Source organism: Hibiscus syriacus, unplaced genomic scaffold (genome assembly GCF_006381635.1).
Source record: "Hibiscus syriacus cultivar Baekdansim isolate YM2019G1 unplaced genomic scaffold, ASM638163v2 tig00110988_pilon, whole genome shotgun sequence".
Lineage (NCBI taxonomy): Eukaryota > Viridiplantae > Streptophyta > Magnoliopsida > Malvales > Malvaceae > Hibiscus > Hibiscus syriacus.
In genome coordinates this window covers 1,528,879-1,556,731 of record NW_024062942.1, presented here as the reverse complement: position 1 = coordinate 1,556,731, position 27,853 = coordinate 1,528,879, and the positions used below count along the sequence as shown (strand labels likewise).

The 27,853-nt window shown below is 35.1% G+C and overlaps 1 non-coding gene and 1 pseudogene across 1 annotated transcript; one reads left to right on the top strand and one right to left on the bottom strand.

Moving 5' to 3' along the window:
• Positions 1-7,694: 7,694 nt before the first annotated feature.
• Positions 7,695-7,801, bottom strand: LOC120149120. Its single transcript, XR_005518432.1, has one exon. It is a non-coding gene; the product is annotated as a small nucleolar RNA R71 (small nucleolar RNA).
• An 11,856-nt stretch (positions 7,802-19,657) lies between these two features.
• LOC120149067 lies at positions 19,658-27,820 on the top strand (annotated as a pseudogene).
• The last annotated feature ends 33 nt before the right edge of the window (positions 27,821-27,853 follow it).

Here is a 27,853-nt window from a genome sequence, read left to right as displayed (position 1 = left end):
ATTGTTTTTCTTTCTTTAAATGACAAGTATGTTCCTTATGATCATGATAATGACAATGTGAGCATATTTTCATTATTGAAATAGATGAATTATTTAAAATGATCTCTTTTTCATTTGTTAAGCGGTCAAGCATACCTTTCAAATCGAAATTTTCTTTTTCCATACTTTCAAATTTCATTTTTGAAAGCTCTAAATCCTTCTTCAATATTTCATTTTGATTTTCAAAATCTATTTTAGTTTCTAGAAGAAGTTTGTTTAATTCAAAAATTTCTTTTTCAAAGTTTTCATATGTCATTTTTGAAAGCTCTAATTCCTTTTTCAACATTTCATTTTGATTTTCTAAGTCTATTTTAGCTTTCAAAAGAAGATCATTTTTAGCTATAAATTTAGAAATTAATTTCTTATATTTGGAGTTCATGGTCTCAAACTCCAAAAATAATTCATCATAGGCATCTTGTAACTCATTAAAAGAACGTAAATTTAATTTATTTGAGTTTGAAGATATCTTGGGCTCTTCTAGAGCTAATAGAGACATCACTGTTATTTGTTCTTCTTTCTCGTCTCTATAGATTTCCTCAAGCTTATCCCTCAACTCCTTGGCTTTTGAACAAGAAGAAACTCCTTTAAAAAGTTTTGGATCAATTTCACAACATAACATGTGCATAGCCTTTGTGTTTTGTTGAGCTTTCTTCCGTTCTTGATCACTCCACTTCTTTGCCTTCTTCGTAGGAGAAGAATATCCTTTCTTGATTATCATCCAAGCTTCCATATCATGTGCTTGGATAAAAATCATCATGAACCTCTTCCAACGACGATAATTTGTTCCATTGAAGTAAGGAGGTACGTCAATTGGTCTGGATTCTTCCATGGAGAATGAACCGGAAGTAGACGCCATCTTTATCAATTTAACTCTTCCTGAATCGACTCAAGAGGTGGTTAAACCTTCAAATGAGTAAGGTTCTAATACCAATTGTTGAGTTAATCGATCGACGAAATAGCCAAGAGGGGGTGAATTGGCAATTAAAAATTTTGGTGGAAGCTTTTGCAGAAAATAGAAAATATTTGCATAGCGATTTAGAGTGGTTCGATTTTCTCAACTAAATTTTACTTCCACTACCTTAGCTATCCACACTAAGGATTTTTAAACAAATTCACTAATTTATTCTTTATTTTGAGGACAAAGAGTAATCTTACAACTCCTTCAAGAATTATACCCCAAATTCTTCATAACACTCTCTCCTAAAGAAAATATTACAAATTTCGTAAACTTACAAAAAACCTCATAAGGTAGGATGTTTGCACAATTCTAGAACAAAGAAAGAACACTCAAGAGTAATACAATTGAGCACAAATAGTGTTATTGAAAGCAAAATGATTATTTAATTGAAAATAAGCTTGAAATGCTCAAACAATGAGGTTTGATGTTTTTTCTTTGATTCTCTAGCTTCTCTTCTTAATTTTTATTTCTTTTTCTTGATCAATGGCTTCCTAGCTTGTTTAAATACACCTTAAATCACTTTTGAACGTTGGGGATCATTGGTGAAGTCAATAGAGTCGTTATGGTGTAATTATCATTTAAAATCAGTTAGGAGCGTGTGTGTATCGGTACACTCTCAAGGTGTATCGGTACACTTAGTGTAAAATTCAAATATTTCGACCGTTGGTTGACCTAGTGTATCGATACACTTGAGGTGTATCGGTACACTAATTACATTCGATGTTTTCATGAGCCAGGAGTGTATCGATTCATTGGTTGTGTATCGGTACATAAAATGCATTCGATGTTTGGTGTGTATCGATACATCAAAGAGTGTATCGGTACATCCCTATGTAAAAATTATTTTTGGCTCGATTAAGGTTCGAAATACTTTGTAAAAATTGTTTCAAAAATATTTTAAGACCCACACACAATGTTACACTTAAGTAAGGATTAAAATTGACATTTGAAAACTTAGAGTAATATATTTTTGATATTCGAATAATTTAATCGAATATTCAAAATTGGATATAAAATCTTAAAATCATCTATACTCTATTTGTTATATCGAAACATCAAAATGTTTTCAACAGAACGCATGGGAAATATATCAGTGAACCATGGTCACTTTGTTCCACGATATGACGCACAAAGAAATAAAAGTATATGTGGACGATATGATTGCCAAATCACAAACCAAAGAAGAGAATTTTGACGTTCTGATGAAGCTATTTTTCAGGTTAAGTAAATACCAATTAAAGTTTAACTCGGTCAAGTGTACCTTTAAAGCTACTTCAGGGAAATTGTTAGGGTTCGTAGTTAGTGAAAAAGGATAGAGATAGATCTTGACAAGGTTAAAGAAATCAAGAGTTGCCACCACCAAAAAATTCAAAATAAGTTTGAGGATTCCTAGGAAGGTTGAATTATATTTCCCAGTTTATCTCTTAATTAACAAAAAAGATGTGATTCAATATTCGCTTATTGAGAAAGAAAAACCCATGAATTTGGGATGACAGTTGTCAAAAAGGTTTTGATAAAGTCAAGCACTACTTATCAAAAGAACCAGTTCTAGTACCCCCAATTCCAATAAAGCCACTGATCCTGTACCTAATGGTCTTTGAAATTTTAATGGAATGTGTACTAGCCCAACAAGATAAAACTGGAAAAAAAGAGTGGGTCATTTATTATCTCAATAAGAAGTTCATTAACTACGAGACTCGATATTTCCCGATCGAGAAGTTTTAGTATGGACTACAAAAATAGTATGACAATACTTATTATATCACACTACTTGGTTAATATCAAATGTGGATTCGTTGAAATACATGATGGAATCCCCAACTTTATCTGAGATGATGGCTAGGTGGCAGATGTTGTTGTCTAAATTCGACATAGTTTATGTGAGCCAAAAGGAAGTGAAAGATAGTGACATTACAGACTTCTTGGAAAGTAAAGCATTTGAGGATTATAAACCAGTGAAATTTAAGTTCCCTAACGATGACTTATTGTGCATCTCCAACGTAAAATAAAAATAGGCCCCAATAGCTGAAGTATGGAAAATGAAATTTGATGGTGCCTCAAATGTTGTGAGGCATAGAATTGGGGCAATGTTGGTTTCACTAGAATGAGATCATTATCCTTTTACTAGTCGGTTAGCTTTTGAATGTACAAACAACATGGCCGAGTATGAAACATGTATAATGGGAATTCAAGCAGCAGTTGAGTGAAAAATTAAGATCCTAGAAGTATTTGGGGACTCAGTCTTAGTTATTTATCAGTTTTATAGAGAATGTATGACTAGAGATTCCAAATTTTTAGAATACAAGAATCTGGTCATGAATTTGATAAAATAATTTAAAGAAATTACTTTCACTTATCTCCCGCGTGAAGAAAATAAAATGATAGATGCCCTAACTACGTTTGCTTCAATGTTAAAAGTTAACGATCACGCTCGAATAATGTCGATATGAATTAGCATAAGAGAAGATCCAGCTCATTATTATAACATTGAGGAATATAAAGAAGATAGTCTCCTATGGTATTATGACACCTTTCAATATGTCAAATACCGAGCTTACTCGGCTGAAGCTACTGAAAAAGATAAAAGAACCTTGAGAAGATTAGTTGTGAGATATGAACTCGATGAGGAAGTCCTCTAAAAAAAGGAAAAGAAGAAATACTATTTAGATGCTTGGATAGAGCTTAGTCCAAGAAGATACTCAAGGAAGTCCATGAAGGAATATGTGGAACACATGCCAATGAGTTCACAATTGCCAAAAAAATCATGAGATTAAGCTATTACTGGTCTACAATGAAAGGGGATTATATCAGCTATGCCTGTAAATGTTGTAAGTGTCAGATCTATGGTGATAAAATTCATGTGCCTCCTTCATATTACATGTAATAACTGCACCTTGGCCTTACACAATGTGAGGCATGGATGTCATTGGATCAATCACACCAAAGGCTTCTAATGGGCATCACTTCATCCTTGTGGCCATTGATTACTGCACAAATAGGTCGAAGCTGCATACTATGCCAGTGTCACAAAGGGAGTAGTCTGTCGATTCTTGAAAAAAAGATCATTTACAGATATAGAACGCCCGAAAGAATTATTTTAGATAATGCTTTAAATTTGAACACTGACTAAATAGTAGAAATATACACAAAGTTCAAAATCAAATATCATAACTCTGCTCCTTATCGCCCAAAGATGAATAGGAAAATAGAGGCAACAAACAAGAACATCAAAAAGATTGTCACAAAGACTACTGAGACATATAAGGATTGGCATGAAAAGTTACCCTTTGCATTACTAGTTTATCGTACCTCTGTTCACACATCGACTAGGGCGACACCTTTTCTCACTAGTCTATAAGATGGAAGCAGTTTTACCAATCGAAGTAGAAATCCCTTCATTAAGAGTACTAATGGAGCTGAAATTAGAGGAAGCAGATTGGATACATAATAGGCTCGATCAATTGAACTTAATTGAGGAAAATAGGTTGAGAGTTATTTTTCATTGCCAGATGTATCAAAAGATAATGATGCGAGCATATAACAAGAAGGTTAGACCTCGAGAATTTCATGAGGGAGATTTGGTGTTGAAAAAGATTATCCTTATACAAAATGACTTTCGACAGAAGTGGATGTCAAATTGGGAAGACCCTTATGTCGTGAAAAAGGTCTTTTCTAGAGGAGCTATGATTTTTGACTGAAATTGATGGAGATGAGTTACCTAATCCTGTGAATTTTGATTCAATCAAGCGATACTACACATGAAGAAAAGAAAAGAAGTGAAAACAATGAAATAAAATTGAAAAAAGAAAAAAAAGAAAAGAAAAGAAAAAGAAAAAAAGAAAAGAATATGAAAAGATGAAAAATGGAAAAAGTAAAAAGTAAAAAAAAAGGAATAAAATAGGGGTTCAAGATGAAAACTCAAAAATACACGTCTTGAAACCAAATGAGGATTCGAGTTGAAAATTAATAAAAGATGGCTTAAATATTCAAGGTCAGGTTAATGAACAGTGGATTCCCGTAGAAGCCTGACAATTAAGGGAGATATTCTCATTCTCAAACATCTCTAGTACGATCTGAATCCTATAGACACATGTTAATCCTCGAAAGAGGTTACCGTTAAAGAGATTGAAGGATTCCTATACTTGATATCATGAGTATTTGGTTTTTGTTGTAATGTTTGCCTTCTCCTTGAATGAAAAGTGACTCAAAAGGATTGTCCCAATTGATTATATTTTATCTCTTATCTTCATAAGTATCATGCATATAAAAATATTGATTAATAACATTTTTTCTATACAAAAAAATTATTATGCTTTGCTTTGAGGAAAGTTTAGGGTATATGGATATCAAACCATGTGTTTTATGAATCCACCCCTTAGTAGTCCATTATTATAGATCAAGACATGAACCAAAGTGATTTCAATCAATTCATCAAAATGGAAATAATTAGGACATGAACTTGTCTTTAAAGCAAATTCTAATTGGGGATATACTTGTTTAGACTTCAAATCATTTTAATAACAGTTGATTTTTTACAAGGGACCTGGTTCTCCTATCAAATCAGATAAAGCGAATAAAAGGCAGCAGTGAGTAAATTGATTACCGCAGTTAACCACTAAATATTACATGGACATCATCACCAAGTAGTACAGGGACTTGGCTACCAGGGTTAAATATTATAGGGACCAAGGCCATCAAAGAAGATAATAGGGGAAACTCTATCTTCTATGACTAAAGATCATTCACCAAAAGCGGTAAAGTGATAGGATGCATATTAGACATATATTCTATGATATTTTCCTCATATTTGAATAACTAAAATTGCTTAAATCATGGATTTTGATTATATTTCGTATTTTATGGATTAGGTTAAAGATTTGGATAAAACAAGTTCAAAATCTAATGATTAGCATGATATTCACAAAATCCCCAAATTAAGGAGGAAAAATTAGAATTCAAGAAGTTGGCAAGACCATAAGAGGTTTTCGCATAAGGCGTGGGCATGACTTATTCATCCTGAGCTATCGCAGAAGAAGTATTCAGTTAAGGTGTGGGCGCGCCTTATCAGTCCGTACAACCCTAAATTAGGGTTATAAATTTACAAGGGAAAGAGTTTAATGACGGCTGGAAGACTCTTTTGAATTATTCTTATCTTTAGAAAAGGATGAGGGCATTTAAAACTCTTATTTTTGTGGGATTTTCTTCAAGGGAAACTTCCTTATCTAGAGTAGGAAAATCCTTATAAAATGGGAGCTAGGGCATTAGTTTTACATTAAGTTTTTATCAATCTTTCTTTAAGTTTTTCTTTTGGTGTTCTTTCAATTATGAGTGGCTAAATACTTTTGTTCCAACTGGAGGATAATTGAAGTTTTGGTTCTTCAAGGATTGTGAGATCTAAATAATTTTCATTGTTCTTTTACTTCTTTGCTATTTATATATCTTCTGTTTTATTAAGAATTATTGTCTTGATTGATTGTGCAAAGGGCCCGTTGTTCAATTATCAGGTTGATAAATTGCCATTTAGAACTTTAAATCCGTAATTGTTTAAACGTTCTAATATTAGTGGTAAAGTAACATGTTGATTATGATTATGTTATGAAGGTAGATAACCCAGTCTAAATGAATCGAGCTTGTGTATTCGTTAGTTGGAATTGGTGGTCCCTCTAGTGGTTAATGATGTTGGTGGATTAAATCTTAAGAGCTTGTGTAGGGTTGTTCATTAACAAGGGAAATAATCAAAGAGCTTCTCTTGATTATCAAGAAACTAAGGAGAGACAGGTTGTTAGAGCTTCTCAATAACCATAACCAATTTAGTGAAAAGTACAAGATTTTATCATTGCATCTATGATTAATTCTCTGAACCAATTCTGAAATTATACCTTTAGTTGGATATTTTCTTGATATTGATTTCTCTAAATTCTTAGTTTATTATAATTGCTTTTTCTTTTTCTTTTTCTCAATTTCAAAACCTCTTTTATTTACTTTAATTTTCATTAAAATAAGTCTACCCAATCCCTGTGGATTCGACCTTGCTTATCACTACTACAATTTTATATTTCTAAAAGCAAGTATTATTATTTGTTGGATTTGATACCCACCAAATTTTTGGCACCGTTGCCGGGGATTGGTGTCATTTAGACGTATTTTGATGCCTTGTTCTTCTCGTGCAGGTGAACTCCAATACGATCATGAGATCGAGAAGACCGCTCGCAGGTTAAGAAAAGAAACTAACTTGCGTAACAGACAAGCTTCTTATTCTTCATCCCCTGAATCGAAATCTGTAGTCAACTTGGTTGATTCATCCAGCGATTCTGAAAAAGAATGAACAATGGCCAACAAATAAAGAACTCTAAGAGAATTGGCTGCACCAAATGTGAATCAACAACCGCTCTGTATTGACTACCCAGCTTTGGAGGTAGTTTTTGAACTAAAATCTGGTTTGATTCACTTGTTGCCTACTTTCCATGGACTTGATAATGAAGACCCTCATAACAATTTGAAGGAATTCCATGTGGTATGTTCAAGTATGAGACCACAAGGAGTGACTGAAGAGCATATCAAATTACGTGTTTTTCCGTTCTCGCTAACCGATAGAGCTAAAGATTGGCTCTTCTATTTACTCACTGATTCTGTAACTACTTGGACCGAGATGGTGATGATGTTCCTTGATAAATTTTTCCATGCTTCAAGAGCCGTTGGCATTCGAAGGGAGATATATGGAATAAAACAAAAAGATGTTGAGACCCTTCATGAGTATTGGGAAAGATTCAAATAATTGTGTGCAAGCTGCCCTCAACATGGGATTTCTGAGCAACTTCTCATCCAATATTTCTATGAAGGACTACTACCCATGGAGAGGAAGATGATGGATTCAGCCAGTGGAGGTGCCATAATGAATAAGACTCCTCACGATGCTAGGGAATTGATCTCCATCATGGTCGCCAATTCACAACAATTTGGTTTTAGGCAAGACACATCTCCAAGAAGAGTGAATGAGGTAGGTTCATCTTCCATTGAACATCATTTATCACATCTCACCTCCCTTGTTCAGCAACTAGTTATAGGAAAAATGCAGCAAGTGAAAGCTTGTGGGATATGTGCTGCAATTGGTCACCCAACTGACAAGTGCCCTACACTTCAAGATGATTCTCATGAGTACGCCAATGCAGTTGGAAGGTTTCCCGATCCTCCACAAAGGAAATATGATCCTTACTTAAATACCTGTAATCCAGGATGGAGGGATCATCCTAACCTTATCTATGGACCAAGACCATCACAATTTCAGTGTTTTCCACTTGAGCAGTCTTCTTCAAAGCTAGGTATGTCTCTAGAGGAAATTGTCAAATCACTTGCTACTAATACACAAAAATTTCAGCAAGAGATAAGAACAAGCATACAAAATTTGGAGAATCAAATGAGTCAATTGGCATCCTCCAGAAATCGATTAGAATCCCAAGGTAAGCTACATTCACAAACCATTGTTAATCCAAAGAAAAATGTTAGTGCAATCACATTGAGAAGTGAAAAGGAAGTTGTTGGTCCTCAGACTCAGAAAGACCAACCTAAAGGACTCAAAAGCAAAAAACTAAAGGAATTTGTCATAGATCCTCCTTTTCTCTCTAGATTCGCTAAGTCTAGAAAAGAAGCAGAAGAAAAAGAAATTCTTGAGACATTTTGCAAGATTGAGGTAAATATTCCTTTACTTGATGCAATTAAACAAGTACCTCGATATGCTAAAGTTCTTAAAGAATTGTGCACCAAGAAGAGAAAGCTCAAGGGTAATGAAAAGGTAAGTATGGGGGAGAATGTTTCAGTTGTCCTCCAGAAAAACTACCCCCCATGTGCAAAGATCCATGTATGTTTACTATCCCTTGTAAACTCGGTAATGTTAGGATTAAAAGAGAAATGTTAGATCTAGGAGCCTCAATAAATATCATGCCTCTTTATGTTTACTCATCTCTGAATGTTGGTCCTTTGAAAGAAACATGAGTGATTCGTCAACTTGCTGATAGATCTAATGTATATCCTAAGGGAGTTTTAGAGGATGTTCTGGTGCAAGTTAATGAATTGGTTTTTCCTGCAAATTTTTATGTGCTTGATATGCAAGAAGATAATTCTTCTAATTCAACATCAATTTTTTTAAGAAGGTCATTTTTGAAAACAGCTAGGACAAAAATTGATGTAGATGATGGTACACTTACCATGGAATTTGATGGTGAAATTATTAAATTCAATATTTATGATGCCATGAGATGTCCTAGTGATGTGTCCTTTGTTTTTTTCATGGATGTTATTGACCCTTTAGCATAGGAAACTTTTGATCAAAATAAAGAAGACAAGTTGAAAGATACACCTAAAATGAATTTCACTTCTGAATGATTGCAGGGAATCATGAAAAAGTTTGTGTTGGATCTTGATTTGCAAGATACAAGCCAAGAACTAGAATCACTCAAACCCATGAGGTATGGTGTATCTTATATTGAGTCACCTCTTTCTCACACTAAGCTTCTTCCTTCTCTTGTGCAGGGACCAAAATTAGAAATGAAGCCTTTTCCAAATCATCTGAAGCATGTATATTTAGGAGAAGAAGAAACTATTCTGGTAATCATTCCCAACAAACTCTCTCACTTAGAAGAATAAAAGTTGATTCGAATGCTTAGAGAGTACAAGGAAGCTATTGGGTGGAGGAAAAATTTCTCTATCGATGAAATACAAAGTTTGGATACGGGTCAAATATTTAAGGTTGATAATCATCGTTTCAAACCTTTTTATGAAGGTTCTCTGATGCATACTATTGGTCAAACCATTTTTGGAGTACCCAACTTAGGATGATTAAGAAGCTACGACGTCTAGCAAAAGACATTAAAGAAAGGCGCTCTTGGGAGGCCACCCAATTTTTCCTTTTTCAATTTCTATTTTCGCTCTTTTTGTTTTTTTTTTCCTTGATTTTTCGGAGTACAATTAATCTTGTTTTCCTCTTTAGGTCAGGAGATAATTTTTGTAACCCGTGGGCACGCCTTACAAAAGCATAATTATTCCTAAAGTCTCTCACTATCCAGAAGATGTTTTGGTATAAGATGTGCCCACGTCTAAACTCAATGTCACTTCTGGTTCAGGAAACAAGATTCAAAGAAACTTTATAAATGTGACTTATCCTTTCTTTATTTTCTGTACTCCTTTAAAAAATGCGTGCCACCAATCGTCCTCTCCGCTCCACCCGACCCACGTCTCCGCCTAAGTCCGAGAATCAACCTAGTCGACCACATCACCTTCACCCCCCAGCTCGTGACATATATTGCGGTTGATGCTCAATATTTTCAGGGGAGTTTTCTACTCTTATTCTTTTATGGTTTTTTAGCATCTACTTTTGATACATTGAGGACAATGTATGAATTAAGTGTGGGGGAGAGTATTTCATACATGGTTTTGCTTTGAACATAATTTTGCTTCAATTTTTTTAAAAAAAAAACAAGTATGCTTTAGTTCTTTTTGTGATTTAACTCTTCGAAATTCCATATTCTTTCGATGTTTATTCTTACATGATTTGGATTGTTGTGAATTATCGAATTAAGTTGAAGCATAATAGGGGATTAGCTTGAGTAGTGGAATTCTTATTTGCTGCATACTGGTTGATTACTCTTGATAACTGATTGAATGAAAAATGTATGGGATTTAATACATGTTTTCCCTTTTGAGATTTTTTGGGCCAATGAGCACTCATTTTCAGCATGCTCTATTTCTTGATTAAGTGATTTCCATACATAGTTAATTTTCTAGAACTTGCTTTGCTATACATGTTGAAGACCATATTTTAGAATTGGATGCATCAAGAACGATAATGGCATTTAGGTGAAACCACTTTTAGCTTTCATAAAGAGCCTACCCTGATTATTATCCTTAGAAATCCAATTTTGAGTCTGAGCCTTATTGTTTGAAATTAAACATTGTACAAGCAAATATCAAATCCTTTTTGTTAATTTCCCCTCTTTTGAACCTTGAATTAGAGGATTATATGAGCTTCTTCACATGAGAATTCAAATTATCTTGAGAAGATCGGAAGATGTTGGAATACAGTGATTCGAGTTGCAATCTCATTCATAAAAAAACCAAAAAGAAAAGAGAAAAAAAAAGAAAAAAAAATCGTGCAAAGGAAATAAAGAAAAAGAGATTGTGCAAAAGAAAAGAAAAAAATGTTATGTGACTTGAAGAGAACATTTGAGATTGAGTTCCATGTGGATAAGTTTGTATGACTCCTTCAATAAAACAACTCAAATTCATTTCCTACCAAACCTCACCTAAGTCCCATTACACCCTGTTTAAGACCCTGAGGTTTTTATGCATTCAATCCATTGATTAGTGGTGGGGATATAATAGGTTAGCAAGCCTATGGTAAAAATTTTATATGTTTTGGCTTGAGAGTTTATTGACACCCTAAACACTTCGAGCGTATTGAGTGAATCCAATGTGAGGGTATTAGATCCCACTCTATTTTGATTTCGAAAAGATTGATGGAGTGATTATTCATGTGTGTTGGTTTATGAGAATTTCTTCTACGAATTGCTCGTTCCTTACTTGTATCTAGATTTGAGTTTTTAAAGCACGACAATTTTGATTATGGAATGATGAGCAAATGAAGAAGAAGGATTGATGTTGAGAAGAGTTATGAATTTGAACTATTGTATGCTTGAGGACAAGCATTGGTTTAAGTGTGGGGGAATTTGATAGGATCCATATTAGACATATATTCTATGATATTTTCCTCATATTTGGTTAACTAAAATTGCTTAAATCATAGATTTTGATTATATTTCGTATTTTGTGGATTAGGTTGAAGATTTGGATAAAACAAGTTCAAAATCTAATGACTAGCATGATCTTCACAAAATCCCCAAATTAAGGGGGGAAATCGGAATTCAAGAAGTTGGCAAGACCATAAGAGGTTTTCGTATAAGGCGTGGGCACGACTTATTCATCTTGAGCTATCACAGAAGAAGTCTTCAGTTAAGGCGTGGGCGCGCCTTATCAGTCCGTACAACCCTAAATTAAGGTTACGAATTTACAAGGGAAAAGAGTTTAATGACGGCTGGAAGACTCTATTGAATTATACTTATCTTTAGAAAAGGATGAGGGCATTTAAAACTCTTATTTTTGTGGGATTTTCTTCAAGGGAAACTTCCTTATCTAGAGTAGGAAAATCCTTATAAAAGGGGATCTAGGGAATTAGTTTTACATCAAGTTTTCTTTAAGTTTTTCTTTTGGTGTTCTTTCAATTATGAGTGGTTAAATACTTTTGTTCCAACTGGAGGATAATTGAAGTTTTGGTTCCTCAAGGATTGTGAGATCTAAATAGTTTTCATTATTCTTTTACTTATTTGCTATTTATATATCTTATGTTTTATTAAGAATTATTGTCTTGATTGATTGTGCAAAGGGCCCGTTGTTCAATTATCAGGTTGATAAATTGCCATATAGAACTTTAAATCCGTAATTGTTTAAACGTTCTAATATTAGTTGTAAAGTAACATAGTTGATTATGATTATGTTATGAAGGTATATAACCTAGTATAAATGAATCGAGCTTGTGTATTCGTTGGCTAGAATTGATGGCCCCTCTAGTGGCTAATGCTGTTGGTGGATTAAATCTTAAGAGCTTGTCTAGGGTTGTTCATTAACAAGGGAAATAATCAAAGAGCGTCTCTTGATTATCAAGAAACTAAGGAGAGATAGGTTGTTAGAGCTTCTCAATAACCATAACCAATTTAGTCAAAAGTACAAGATTTTATCATTGCATATATGATCAATTCTCTGAACCAATTATGAAATTATACCGTTAGTTGGATATTTGCTTGATATTGATTTCTCTAAATTCTTAGTTTATTATAATTGTTTTTTCTTTTTCTTTTTCTCAATTTCAAAACCCTTTTTATTTACTTTAATTTTCATTAAAATAAGTCTACCCAATCCCTGTGGATTCGACCTTGCTTATCACTACTACAATTTTATATTTCTAAAAGCAAGTATTATTATTTGTTGGATTCGACACCCACCATGAAGTCATAGTTCCCTGATTAAATCATACAAAACTGCATCCAACATTCATCATATCAAACCACATTATATCATCTTTAAGACATGATGCATATGACATGTATAGAATCATATCATCATATTACTTGTTTTACAGGATCCGGGAAATTCATCTCAGTAATAGATCTATCATCTTTCAATTATGACTACATCTCCTCAACACAAAGGAGCAATGTTATCATCAGATTTGACATTGATCAAATCACCCATAAGTGATCAAATCTCCTCAGCACATAGGAGCAGTGTTGTTTACAAAATCAAATTATCCCTGGACAGTTAGACTTCCTCAACGTGAAGGAACAAATGTTGTCTTTATTATCAAAATACGACTAGACATCCTCAATAAAAAAGAACCATGTCGTTTACTGACTAGACCTCCTTAACGCGAAGGAGCAATGTCATCATCAAAGGCAACTTATCTAAAGGTAATTAGATTTCCTCAACACAAATGAGCCACGTTGTCTTCAAATATACAGTCATTCAAGCATGACCATATTTCCTCAATATGAAGGAATGATGTTATCAGCTATACTGAAGTCCTTAAAATACATGATTGGATCATCGAAATGCGATCCATCATCCTCAACAAGAAGGAACAAAGTCGTTTTCATATTTTTTTACCTCAGAATAAAGAACTCCATATTCAGAAAGAACATCAAGGCCGGACAAAATAGATTATTTGGTCTTTGCTCGATTCTCGTCATCCAATAATGGACAAAAAGGGACAGATGTAAACATTACATTTTGTTCGGGTTTTTATTGTTTATTAAATTATATGTATCAATTTTAATTGTTAAAATTTGATTATTGTTAATGTTAATTATCTTTAATTAGAAGTTGATTTATGGTTTTATGGTAGTATTAGTATATTATACACATGTTAGATAATATATATATATATATATATATATATATGTAACACCCCCAACCCGTATCCGACCCGAATACGAGTATGATGTGTCATATTGACTTTTCAAAACATTTACTTGTATAAAATAAAGAGTATTTTAAAACTTTTATAACATATAAATGACTAACTTACATCAAATACATTTACATTATTGGAAAAACCGATCAGAGCATGCATAATTCACTTATTCATCTACATATAACTTATTCCAAACGTTTACAAGACTATTCAGAGCTTATACAATATATCATTTTGAATACATTCCAACTAGAACTTTATATATAAAAAGACATATTATTCACCTCTTTTCTGATCTGACATTCGGTAAGGAGAACTGACCTGTCTTGTTCCACATTGCTCTTCACTCCTCTTGAAACCTACGTGTAAATCACTTACACGCTAAGTCTATGACTTAGTGAGGCAATAAATATATAATGTAAACTATAACTTGTAATCATGCATGAACAATTACTGCTATCATAGCATACCCAAACATATATATGTTCATCCATCAAATCCATACATGCATATAATTATCTTCATTCCTATCATTATCATTTTATTATCATTCATATTTCTATTCTCTTGTTTCTATGATTTACTATGTTCATATCATATATCTTATAGCATATACAATAATCACTAACACACATATATCCTGTCATATAATTCATATCCCAAAACATACATATCCTATACATTGTATTCAATATCATCTCTTATTAGCCCATGTACATATGTGAGAACTGTAGATATATGAGTCTATTGAGGTTGTGCACTATGCTATCACCACAACTCGTATAATTCCCACTAGGGGCACATAGAATTTTCCCGAAGGACCACGTAGATGTCCCAAAGGACTACATATAACACATATGTCCCGAATGACCACTATGTCCTGAAGGACCACGTAGACCCACAACTCTTGGCATGCCAACTATACCTCTAGCTCTCAATACACATAACATGGGCATTTTCACTTATCTCATTTCACTATACATTTTCATAACACATGTTCATATAAGCTCATAGCTTCTTTCACATATACATGTAGACATATGGCTTCTTTTCATGTAATTCATATCACTTTTCATATAATTCACATGTTCACATATCTCTTTTCATATTCTCATAGGATCACGTAGCTCATATATACATCACATAGCATATACTTCTCATAGACATATAAAAACATAGATCCTCATCACATCACTTATATTACATGTTCATATAATCATTTATATCTATACCGCATAGCTTATATCACTTTCTCTTGTCATTACATATCATCACATAGAAAAGAACATAACAATACATATTCACATACTAACGGCTACCAACTATACTTATTTTCATGCATTCATAAATTCATAACATGAAAATAGACTTATCGCAAGTCTAATTTCCATATAATCATATACTATAATCATATGCACTCACCTGGCCTCACTAGTCAATACCGCTTTTATGATTTTCTTTCTTTCAATCGAATCTTATCTTGATAATCGTTCAGGAACTTGTTCATGTTCGATATCTACATAATCATACATTGATACATATCAGTATTCCATTAATATACTCTAATCTATCATTTCTTAGACCAAAAGAAATGTCTATTTCAATTTCCCCTTGAAGTGCATCGATGCATTCTACAGTGCATCGATGCATTCTTTGACATGTGCATCGATGCACTACCCATGCATCGATACACAAATCACCTTCGATGTTTTCATTTTAAGGGGGTGCATCGATGCACTCCTTATGCATCGATGCACTAATTGCATTCGATGTTTCTTCTTTAAAGAGTGCATCGATCCACATTGAATGTGCATCGATACACCTGCCCAGAATTTGCATTTTAAGTCTGAAAACCATCAACTTTTCACTCAATTATTATATTTTAAGCCCCTATCATGTCATTAAACTCAATTACCATTACTTAAACCAACTTATATTCATATAAACCATCTTTATCTTCCATATCTCATCATGATTCTTAAAATTTAAGAATCTTGCTAAACTTTCAACTTTGTTATTAATCCTTTCTAACTTCATATATCTCTTATTCTTAGTGATGACAAGTCAAATTCCTTCTCAAATTTCACTTATTAACTTTTTTCCAAAAATTCATCTAAAAACTCATTTTCTTTAATCTCTTCTATATCTTTCATCTTGTTGTTTTAGAACAAATTAAGCTTTCCTTAAGCTTAATTATCATCTAATGATCATAATCCAACCTTAAAATCAATAATTAATCAACAAACAAAGAAATTCACCTTTGAGTCAAGCCTTCACGTATGAAGAATGAAGAAGAGAATAGAAGAGAACTCTGGAACCTTTTCTCTCTTCCCACGTGGTTTCCTTATCTTATAAGGAAAATAAAAATCTTCCTTTTCAAATGACCCTTTTTCCCTTCAATTCATCTAATAATACTAACAACTTTTATTATTTATTTCCAAATAAATCATTGAACTAATCTATGGTTCTACTCTAGTCACCAAATTCTGAAACTTTACAATTTGATCACTAACCCGATATTGAGGATGTTACAATATATATATATATATATATATATATATATATATATATATATTTTGTGTTAATATGTTACAAGATTGGCCCAAATTACAAATTAGACCCAAATGCAATCCAAGTCTACAACTATAAGCTCAAATCACATTAGCCTAAGCAACAATTAGGGTTTTATTCTTTTCTAAGCAACTACCTGCCATCCCTGTCGTTGGATCTAAATAGATTCAACAGTCTAAATCCTTAAATTTGTAGGGTTTTACCCTAACCAAGCATGCATCGCCGCCGTTAAGAAAGAACGCCACTGCCACAAGCTACTATTGGTCACCGTTACTATCAAAATCCAATCACTCCACTATTGTCATCTACAGCAAAAAAATCAACAATATCACTACCGTGAAAAATCAACTAAAACCAATATTAAAAAATTAAAAATCCCAAAAAATATGGATCTTTGAATGTGGGTTTAGGGGAAATCATTCCCCTCAATTCTAGCCACACCAAACATTATCAAATCCATCAAATGACACAGACAGATGATATTAAAAAGGAGGACATTCGAACGAAACAAAAAGAAACCAACTATTTTTTCAAATATCTGTTATTTTTTTATACTTTAATAGGCTAATAATTAGTTTTTATTAATTCTAAGGTCAAATTCAAAGTATTAAGTAAAAACAATAAAATTATCATATTAAAAAAATAAAATCCAAGTATTAAATTGAATAAAAATACATATACCACGATAGAAAAAGTGAAATTCAAATTACCAGTCACAAAATCAAAAATATCAAAATTTGAAATTCTTCATTTTCATAAAAGAACTTTTTTAAGTTAATAATAACGTAATTTATCTTTATTATAAATTAAAATAAAAATTAACCTTAAATATCCTATTCCCAATATGCTAAGTCAACATACAATTCCTTCCACCATGTTTAAGTCAATTGGTTTTTAAAATTATTTAAATCAATTTTTAATTGAAATTTAATTTAATTTATATTTTATTATTATAATATCTAAAATATTATAAATTAAAATTTTAAAAAAAATAATTGAAATAAAAGATTTCATTATTTTAAATATATATACTAATTGTATGATATTTTCCAAGAGAGAAAGAATACATAAAATAAAATGAGATTTTTCTTTTTTCAAGTCGCTGAACTAATAATTTATGCGGACCAAATGCAATAATGAATTTTAATTATGGGTTAACAAAACTACACGTTTTATATTTAATATTTAAACATTTTTTATTTATAATTTTATAAATCTAATTTCCCTCACATACAACTTGAGTACGAAAATGAAAACGTACTGTTCTACCTCAGCTAATTACTGCAGATAAAGTTCGAAAACCACTAATTCAGTCGGTGGTGGAAACTCAAAAGCAAAGAATCAAAACAAAAAATGGCGATAGACGTTGCAGATTCAACCTCAACTCCGTCGTCTTTTAGGCGCCAATGGGACGTCTTCCTCAGCTTCAGAGGCGAAGACACGCGCGACGGCATCACGACCAGCCTGTATCGTTCGCTCGTCGGAAAAGGCGTGCGCGTCTTTCTAGACGATGTCGGATTGAACCGTGGAGACGAGATCGAACGGGGGTTGCTGGAAGCCATCGAAGACTCGGCCGCTTTCATCGTTATTCTGTCCAAAAATTACGCTTCCTCCCATTGGTGCCTGGAAGAATTGGCCCGGATCTGCGAGTTGCGGAGGCGGAGCCTGATCCCGCGACTGGTTCTGCCGGTATTCTATGAAGTTGATCCTTCGCATGTTCGGAAACAGATAGGGCCTTTCGTGGAGGCTTTCTTCTGCCACGAGAACAAATTCGGAAAAGACAAGGCCAACGAGTGGAGGGAAGCCATGGCCAACGTTGGCTCCCTTGCTGGTTTCGTTGTCAAAAACAAAAGGTTATTTATCTCCTTCTTTTCTTGCTTTCCTCAAGTCTCACATGCTTAATACAATGAGATCTGCAAATATTTAAGTAGACGATGCTAGGGGTTTTCATTCAGATTTATCAAGTTCAATGTTCCAACAAATAAAATTAACGAGCAAAATTTACACCACTTTGCTCAAATTCTAAATCTTAAATCATGCCGATTAAAGAACAATAAAATATATGAGTAAAATGTTGTTACCATAAACTCTTTACCTATAAATTGATAATCAAATAAGCTCCTAAAATTAAAAAGATATATCTATTAAATTAACTTCTAAAAATAAAACATATTAAGCGACTCAAGATGCATGCATGCATAATGCAATTAAATCCTATCTTTTTCCAAAAATTACCCAAGTAACTTTATTGATTATTGACTACTTTAATAGGGACCAATATAGTATGTAAATATAGTATGTAAACCTGATAAATTTACCATCTAAAATAATATCAACCGTCTTATAATATGAAATTCGTTTAGCCTTTTCAATCATGACTTTTACAGTTTATGGATGGTTCTACGCATTTGAACGTTGATGATTAATTATTAGAAATTAGACCGATGTAAGATTTTATGTTAGAGGGTAAATTTAAACTTATAAAATTTTAAAAGGAATGAACTTGAATTTATATAATTTAGGAGGCGAAAATATATTTTCAATAGAAAATACATGTAAAAAAAATCTAAAATATATGATAATTATAAAATTTTAGGGGGACAACCCCACCTACCCGCTTAGGTCCATCCTTGAATTGAGATAAAGTATATTAGATATTATTAAATTTTTTAAATATGATTTTATTTTTAGTGTTCTTTCGAACCTTCTAAAATAATCATAAAATATCTTTAAATTTATTAAATTATTATTAAATGATCTTTAAACTTATCAAAGTTTATTACTATTTTAGGATTACAAGGGATCATTTTATAAATATTTAAAAGTTGAATGATATTTTATAACAATAAAAGACTACAGACTAACAAATAATTTTATATGCATGAGTGACCTTTAGTGTAACTTACCCTAAAAAAAATAATAGGATGAAAAAATATAGGATTCAATCGTAGGTTTTTAATAATGGTGTATACTACATTTGTTCCATAAAGATATAATTACGTAACTCATGCAAATTCTAAAAAGGTTTTTCTTCAACATTCATCTAAGATGTTGCAAGTTTCCATTGCAGTGATGGAGGGAAAGTGATTCGGGTTCTGCTGAGGGAAGTTCCATGAAGACGATTCTATTTGGATGCATGATCAGCTTCGGGACATGGGACGACAAATCGTGCAAGATGAGAGCTTTTCCGATCCCGGAATGCGTAGCAGACTGTGGGATCATGACGAAATCGTCACTGTCTTGAAAAATCACAAGGTATATAAATATATATTCACATACATGTATAATACTTGACCTGATTTACTGAGCTTGAAACATTGATTTTGTGGACATTGTTGACAATAGGGAGCAAGAAGAATTCAGGGTATTGTGGTGAACATGAAGAAAGCTGATAACGACCGGAAACAGGTGATTTTCGGTACCAAGTCTTTCGAATCCATGGTTAATCTGAGATTGCTTCGAGTCAATCATGTAAACTTGGAAGGGAAGTTTAAATTCCTTCCTCGTGAACTCAAGTGGCTTCAATGGCACGGATGTGCACTGGACACTCTTCCTTCTGATTTTTGTCCACAAAAGCTAGCTGTCGTTGATCTCTCGGATGGCAAAATTAAACAGTTGTGGAGTTCGAATGTTAACAAGGTTAACGCTACTTACCCCGGTTTCCGCTGCCTGTAACTAGCTAGTTTGTGGCAATTTATGAACTGTTTTTTTTCCTTGTCATGGAATATTTCTTTGTCTCAGGTTGCTGAGAACTTGAAGGTCATGAATCTGAGCTATTGCGCACATTTGGCGTCTCTTCCCGATTTATCTAGACATGGAAAGCTGGAAAAGATTGTTCTCAAGAACTGTGTGGCACTGACAAAGATTCACAAATCAGTTGGTAGTTTAAAGTCATTACATCACTTGGATATGACACGTTGTTCAAACCTTGTTTGAATTTCCAAGTGATGTTTTAGGAATGAAAAATCTTCAAACCCTCGTCCTCAGCGATTGCTCCAAGTTGAAGGAGTTACCGGAGGGCATCGGCAGCATGAGATCACTCAAAGAACTTTATGTCGATCACACCGGCATAGACAAGCTGCCTGAATCTATTTACCGCCTCCAAAAGCTCGAAAAACTGATCCTATATGGTTGCATTCGGATCAAACGGTTGCCAACATGCGTAGGAATGCTCGTTTCTCTCAAGGAACTTCGTCTCAATCACTCTGCATTAGAGAAGTTGCCCGACTCTGTTGGATCTTTGGAGAACTTGGAACGACTGAGTTTAATATCTTGTGAATCTCTCACCGTGATTCCCGATACCATCGGCAATCTCAAATTATTGAAAGAGTTGCTCATAAAGGGCAGTGCTATTACTGAGTTACCAAATTCTATAGGTAATTTATCATATCTGAAAAGCTTATTTGTAGGAGGCAAGAATATTAGCAAGTTGCCAGATTCATTTCGAGGGCTGTCGTCTGCTGTGAAACTTGATATCGCAGACACATCAATTACACGTCTCCCAAGTTATACCGGCGAATTGACATTACTTGAGAAGATTGAGATAAGGAATTGCATTTCACTTGAATATCTGCCAGAGTCAACCGGGAGCTTGTTTGCTCTTACATATATGAACATATACAACGCTGGTATTACCGTGTTGCCGGAGTCTTTCGGGATGTTGGAAAATCTTATTACGTTAAGATTGAACCAATGTAGAAAGCTTCATAAACTTCCATCCTCAATGGGAAATTTGAAGTCTTTGCATCGTTTATACATGAAAGAAACAGCGGTAAAGGAATTACCGGAAACCTTTGGCATGCTCACAAGTAGGGCTGTAAATGAGACGAGACAGATCGCGAGTTATTCGAGATCAACTCGATCAAGGCTCGATAAATACTCTGATCGAATAGACTCGACTCAAACTCGCTCGACTCAAGTTCTTAACGAGCTGAAATGAGCTACTCGATATTCGACTCGAAAAGCTCGTGAGCAGCTCGAAAATATAATATATTAAGATTTTATTTTAAAAAATTCCGCTGCTTAAGTGCTCGTCTGCTCAGCACTCTTCTTCTCTCTTAACCGAAAACTCGATCCGCCGTAATTCTTTATCACAGGTTGCCTTTTCTACCTGTTTTCTTTAAGATTCTGTTTCTTGTCTGTTGATTTGATCTGTCGTATTTTTTAAGAGATTTTTACTTTTTTGTTTGTAATAGCAGGGGGAAATGAATGTTCTCATTTTGTGTTATTTGTTTCTATCTCGTTTTATGCTGAAGTTTTGGTGAAACATTTGCAGATCTGTGTGGTTTTCTGTTTGTTCTTGAAGTTTATAGTGTGTGTGTATATTTTTAAAGAAAATTCTCTCTCCGCTCCCCCAATTTCCCCTGGTGAGCCTTGGTATCTCCATCTGACCCATTATATCGATCTAGATTTCAACCATCTTTTCTCAAGGCAGGCAGTTCTCTAAAGGTGCACTCTACGGAACCCAACCTTTTTTGGCCTCTCCTTTTTCTGCGTTTTAGCTGAGCTTTCCCCCATTTCAAGCGAAAGGAAAAATAACCGAAGGGAGGATCAAATCCATCTGTCTTTTTCTTGGTTCGACCGCTTTGATTTCTCATATCACCCTACGAATCTGGTGTTTCTGATCTTACTTTTCCCATTGCTTTTAATTGCATTTGATCTCTGTTTGATTGTTTATATATGCTTGAGCTGTCTATCTACCTTAGGTTCCCAACTTCCACTTTATTTTGGTTCTTTAATCTGCTTCATACTTTTCTTTTCTAACAAGGGTTTTTTTGGGGTTTCAACGTTTTATTGATTAAACGTTTGTTATTAGTGCAATTATAAAATTATTTTTCTGAATCTTCATGGTAATTGTTTCAACATTGGATTGAAAACTACAATTCGATCGTTGAAAAAATTTGGGGGTTTTCTTGACTTTTACATATTTAAGTAAGATAGTGTTAATTTGTCTTAAAATCCTATTAAGTAACTAACTAGGCTTCTTAGTACCCCTCAATTCTCTAGCGTTTTCATAGTTCCTCATAGCTTCGGCTATAGATGATTACTTGAGGTCATGTTCTTCTTTTAGATCCCATAGGGCGTATAGGGGGAGGGCTCGACAGAGTGGTGCCAATGAGACTAGACTTAGAGTTTGTTCGTTGAATGTAGGCACATTAAATGCTAGGCTGCTGGAGCTGACCGACGTACTTAGTAATAGGGAAATTGATTTTGCATGTATTCAGGAGACTAGGTGGAAAGGGGCTCGCGCTAGAGAGTGTAATGGGTACAAGTTGTGGTATTCAGGCGTAGATAACGTTAGAAATGGGGTGGGTATCTTGGTATCCTCTAGACTCAAGGAAAATGTAGTTGAAGTTTGTAGATACTGAGATAGGATCATGATGATTAAGGTTATTATAGAAGCGAAAGTGGTGAATGTCCTTTCAGTGTACGCCCCACACGTTGGCCTAGGGGATAGGGAAAAACGTTGCTTCTGGAATCATTAGATGATGTACTTAGGCATTCCAGAAGACCAAAGAGTTTTCATAGGGGGAGACTTCAATGGCCATATAGGTAGTGCAACCGACGGTACGACGGTGTTCATGGGGGTTTCGGTTTTGGTAGTGGGAACGAGGAGGGGCGTACGTTGCTTGATTTGCTACTGCACATGATATGTGGTCACTAACTCCTTCTTTAAAAAGAGAGATGTGAACTTGATTACGTTCCATAGAAGGGATATTGTACCCAAATCGACTACATTCTGGTTCGAAATCGGGATTGATGGTCTTGCATTGACTGTAAGGTGTTCCCTGAAGAGGCATGTGCATCACAACACAGATTGTTGGTTTTGGTATTCCACGTACGCCGCGGGCGGAGCACTCATAGGAGGGATAAACTTGATAAACCTAGGATCCTTTGGAAGCACTTACATGGAGCGACAGCTGATGACTTTAGGAGTAAGGTTTTGTCTAATACAAGTTTTGGAACTACAAATTAAATAATGCAGATATGTTATGGAAAAATATGGAAATTCCATTAGAGATGTGGGCAAAAACACTCTTGGGTGTCGACAGGGAAGGTCAATGAACATAAAGAATCGTGGTGGTGGAACGAAGAAGTCCAAACTAAGGTGAAGAGAAAACAAACTTGCTTCAAGGAGTTTCTACAATGCAATGACGACGAAGAAAGATCGAGAGCTAAACAAAGATACAAGGACGTAAATCGGGAAGCCAAGAAAACAGTGGCTAAAGCAAAGGATAAAGCATACGAGAAAATGTACAAGAGATTAGACACCAAGGAAGGACAAAACGGCATCTTCAGGCTTGCAAAATACAGGGAAAATAGGAAAAAGGATCTAGGTAGCATTAGGTTTATTAATGACAATAATGGTTTTCTTTTAGTTAAAGATCATGATATTAAGAGGGTTTGGGGTAGTTACTTCTTTGGCTTGTTTAATAATGGTTCCTCTCCCTGTAGAGATAATATCGTTGATGGGTCAGTCGACCATCATACTACGGCCAATGACTGCCCTACAAGTAGGATTGAGTTTGAGGAAGTCAAAATGGCTCTTAGAAAGATGGGGAGGGACAAAGTTGTCGGTCCATATCAAATTCCTATCATTGTGTGGTTGACTCTAGGAGAAGAGGGAGTTAAGTGGTTGACCAACATCTTTAATATTATTTTAGAGACTGCCAAGATGCCAGAGGAGTGGAGAGAGTCTACGGTGATACCAATCTATAAGAATAAAGGAGATCCCCAACGTTGTGGCAACTACAGAGGTATTAAACTACTCAGTCATACCATGAAGCTATGGGAAAGGGTAATAGAGGCTAGGTTGAGACAGGTTACTAGGGTTTCAGAAAACCAATTTGGCTTTATGCCAGGCAGGTCTACTACGGAGGTGATTCATCTACTTTGACGACTTATGGAGAAATATAGGGAAAAAATAGTGATCTTCACATGGCGTTCATTGACCTTGAGAAGGCGTATGATAGCGTTCCCCGCGATACGATCTGGAAGACCTTGGAAACGAGACGGATCCCAACTGCTTATATCCGGGTGATTCGTGATATGTACTGTAGATCTACTACTACCGTCAGGACTACAGTTAGCGACACCAAGGCATTCCCGGTGGAAATCGGACTCCACCAGGGGTCGGCTCTTAGCCCTTACATCTTCGCCTTGATTATGGACGACATCTATTGTGCGACACCAGACGGTGTTCCATGGTGTATGCTTTTCGCTGACGACATTGTCCTAATTGCTAAAACAAAAACTGAGCTGAATAGTAGACTTGCTACCTGGAAGACTGCTTTGGAAGAAAAAGGTCTAATGATCAATATTGAAAAGACAAATTATGTATGTTCAAACTTCAATCGAAGATGTAGAAGTAATGGACACATTATCCCCTCAAATGATTGTTTCAAGATGAGACGTTACACCGTATAAAGGCGGGATGGCTAAAGTGGAGGGCTGCTACTGGAGTTTTGTGTGATAAGAAGGTGCCTCTAAAACTAAAGGGAAAATTTTATAGAATGGCAATAAGACCAGCGCTGCTGTATGGATCAGAATGTTGGGCAATCAAGAAGGATCACGTAAGGAGAATGGAGGCCGCAGAAATGAGAATGCTTCGATGGACATGTGGTAGGACTCTGTGGGACATGACACCTAACTCTGCTATTAGGATGTACTTAGGGGTGGTGCTTGTATCTGAAAAATTGAGGGAGGGAAGACTATGGTAGTTTGGGCATGTCCTTAGGCGACAACCGTTGGATGCGGTCAGGAGGGTAGAGTCGATTACAGTCCACAGTGTCAGAAGGAGAGGACGACCAAGACGGAAGTGGGAAGACTGCTTGAGATCTGATTTGAAGGAATTAGCCCTTACCAAGGACATGACCTCCGATAGAAAAGTATGGAGACTTAAGACCAGGGTAGTTGAGTAGCGCGGTTCACAGCCATAGGGTGTAACATCTCTGTCTTCTTTTTAATGTCTTTGTAGTACTTTCCATGACTTCTACTTTATACATGTTTCTATCATTGAAATGTATGAAGGCTTAGAACTAGGGTATCGGAGTAGTGTTGCCTTAGTTTAAGAATTAACTCATTTGAATTTATTCCTGCTCGTAGCTTGCTATTATTGACTTCTGTGTATCATTTCTATTCATGTTTCCTCTTTTTAAATTTAGCGGGGTCTTACATTTTCAGTCTATATGCAGAGATTTCTATGTAGGGAATTATTTGCAGGGAATTATTTACAGGGATTACTCCCCATTACATACGCACATATCAAGACTGCATATGAAGACTGTTCATCTATGTATTTATTTATTTATTTATACACGCATTTGCATCTTATCTTTATTTTTAATTTTCTAATTGCCGGAGGTCTTCCACGGAAGCTGCTCTCAACCTGGCGTTGGGGTCAGCCTACTACCCTACCTCCCCCTTATCCCATTGCATATGGGAATCAGGGTTTTGTTGTTGTTGTTGTATTAATATTTATGTATTGATTTTTTTTTAAAAAATACAGTAAGATTTCATGTATTTAAGGTTTATGTTTGAGTTTGAGTTTGAGGCTATAATCGAGTTAAGTTTAAGAATTTTTTTTTCATTTCGAGCCTTTTCGAGCTGCTCACGAGCTTTAGTTCAGGATTTCGAGTTCGAGTCGAGCTTGAAAATTTTAAACTCGTGAGTTTTCGAGTCGAGTCAAGCTCCATTTCAGAGTTTTCGAGTCGAGTCGAGCTCAGCAATACTCGAGCTCGACTCGGCTCGTTTACACCCCTACTCACAAGCTTGCAGGTACTGGCAATAGGAGAGAAACGCAGTACACAAGTGCAACCGAATTCACCATTAGTAGCGTTGCCGTCATCTTTCATGAATCTGTCATCGCTACAAGAATTCGACGCTTGGGCCTGGAGAATATGTGGTGAAATCCCGGATGATTTCGAGAAGTTGTCGAATTTATAGGTTCTGTTTTTAGGAAGCAACGATTTTCATAAACTTCCGTCACGCCTAAGCGGATTATCACTTCTCAAAGATCTCCAGCTGCCCAACTGCGAAAAGCTCGAGTCCCTCCCTCCACTTCCTTCGAGTTTGGAGAATCTGAATCTTGCAAACTGTATTTCATTGGAGCATTTGTCTGATCTCTCCAATTTAGAGGGCTTAAGAGATTTAGACCTCACAAACTGTGTGAAGTTGGTGGATATTCGAGGCCTTGAGTACTTGAAATCCTTGAGGACATTGCACATGAGTAATTGCAGCAAATGTGCTTCAGCAGCAAAGAAAAGTCTCTCAAAGGTTTATCTCAAGAATCTGAAAAATCTAAGCATGCCCGGAAGTATAATTCCGGATTGGCTTTCACAAGATACGGTTACTTTTTAGAGCCACAAAAGCCTTGATCTCACCGGGGTGATACTAATGGTAGTTGTTTCCATTAACCATCATGTACCAGATGAACTAAGATATCGTATACCTGCTGTTGTGGACGTTCAAGCACAGATCTTTGATGGTGACAGGGCAATACACACCACTGTCCTGAAGTTAATTGGGGTACCGAATACGAACCAAGACCATGTTCACTTGTGTCGATATCCTGCTCATCGCCCCTTGGTTTCATTGTTGAAGGATGGCTTTAAGATTAAAGTGACTACACGAAACCCTCCCTATGTGAAGGGCGTAGAGCTGAAGAACGCTGGGATTTTTTTAGTTTACGAGAACGACGACGATTACGATGGCAATGAAGAATCACTGAATGAGAGCCAGCAGACTGTGTCTCAGAGATTAGCCAAGTTTTTCAGCTCTCTTGAAGAAAATGATGGAGTTGTTCGCCAAAATAACAGCAGTCATGAAATAAAAGAAGTGCTTCAAGTCCAAATCAAGGAACAAAAACACCAGCCGAGCAGATGGAGGAGGCACTGTCATCAGATATGTGGATGCATTTAATCTCGGACCAAGGTGCAGCGTTGCAGAAATTGCGCCGAAGCCAGAAAATTTTCAGATAGCAGTAAACTGGCTTTACTTATTTATTACAATCTTATTTGTTAACAAACACAGAGTTGACTCAACATGTAAGCATCAGTAGTTCTGAACAGGCAACTTTCTTGTACAACAACAATAATGATTCTGGAAGATTCTGTTCGGGATTTAGTACAGGGAAGGCCGTAAAGCCTGACATTTCATATATGGAGTAAAAGAACACATTCTCCAATACACAACGAAGATGTTCGGATACTAACTTTAGCATTCTTTTAGACGGCAATGGCGACTCGATGCCTCATGTTGTGCGAAAGAAA